The following is a 1,261-nucleotide window of genomic DNA, read 5'->3' as shown; positions in this document are numbered from 1 at the left end:
GACAGTAAGAGCTTGGCATTAACAGCAGGGACATGATAATTATGATGGAAACAGTGCATCATTAAACAACAAAAAAAACAAAACAAAACTTACTCCGAGTAAATCATGGACATCATCAAACAAAGAAGGTGAGCAGCACGCCACATCGCAGCGGACAACAGGTGAGCAGTACCAGCAGTGTGAAAGGAGAGCACAGGTGGATCATGTCATCTAATTAATCACATCCTCCCCTTCCTGCCGCCGCATTTCCTCTGACGCTACACAACAATGACCGGTCCCCAGGTAGCAGTATGAGCCAACCCGCTGTCATTCACAGCCTGTATCCAGACACATTCCTCCTCTTCACATGGCGCCAGTAGCTACTGTTACTGCAGCTAACACGTTATTTTTTAATAAATTGGTTTACTTAAAAAAATTGCGGTATCAGCTGCCTCATGAAGTTTGTCGTAATCAGGCATCTCTTGTTCCTGCTGTAGTTTCAGGAAACAGGATGGCAGGGGCAGGAGGTGGTAAGGATTAACTCACAGTGCTTTATTAGTCTCACTTCTCCTCACCTCTTGCAGCTGAAAAAGTTACCTGCAGCAACTTTTTAAGAAAATGCGCTTTTGTGTCCGTCCAGAATCTCCTGCTACGTGCCGACCAAGACTCAAATCTAACCTGAAGAAGAAGTTCCAGTTTGTGTTTGAGGGGATCGCTAAAGCAGGAAACCCAACCCTTCTGAACCAGATCTACACAGAGCTCTACATCACAGAGGGAGGGACTGGAGAGGTCAATGATGAACATGAGGTCAGACAGATTGAAACAGCATCCAGGAAACCAGTCAGACCAGAAACAACCATCAGACAAGAAGACATCTTTAAAGCCTCACCTGGAAGAGACGGACCAATCAGAACAGTGATGACAAAGGGAGTGGCTGGCATTGGGAAAACAGTCTTAACACAGAAGTTCACTCTGGACTGGGCCGAAGACAAAGCCAACCAGGACATACAGTTCACATTTCCATTCACCTTCAGAGAGCTGAATGTGCTGAAAGAGAGAAAGTTCAGCTTGGTGGAACTTGTTCATCACTTCTTTACTGAAACCAAAGAAGCAGGAGTCTGCAGGTTTGATCAGTTCCAGGTCGTGTTCATCTTTGACGGTCTGGATGAGTGTAGACTTCCTCTGGACTTCCACAACACTGAGATCCTGACTGATGTTACAGAGTCCACCTCAGTGGACGTGCTGCTGACAAACCTCATCAGGGGGAAACTGCTTCCCTCTG

At 46.2% G+C, this 1,261-nt stretch overlaps 2 protein-coding genes across 2 annotated transcripts in view; both read left to right on the top strand.

Annotated features, from left to right (window-relative positions):
- Window positions 1–1,261, top strand: part of LOC111672392 (uncharacterized) — a 44,743-nt gene that overhangs the window by 4,477 nt on the left and 39,005 nt on the right. The window lies entirely within an intron of this gene.
- Window positions 1–1,261, top strand: part of LOC111672399 (CLIP-associating protein 1-B-like) — a 27,749-nt gene that overhangs the window by 11,372 nt on the left and 15,116 nt on the right. The gene's annotated exons all lie outside the window — the stretch shown is intronic.

The sequence above is a fragment of the Seriola lalandi genome, unplaced genomic scaffold (genome assembly GCF_002814215.2).
Source record: "Seriola lalandi dorsalis isolate HSWRI2012SDOR001 ecotype SW California unplaced genomic scaffold, Sedor1 jcf7180002054899, whole genome shotgun sequence".
Taxonomy (NCBI): domain Eukaryota; kingdom Metazoa; phylum Chordata; class Actinopteri; order Carangiformes; family Carangidae; genus Seriola; species Seriola lalandi.
The sequence above is the reverse complement of the archived record's forward strand: the minus strand, read 5'-3'. Positions and strand labels throughout refer to the sequence as shown.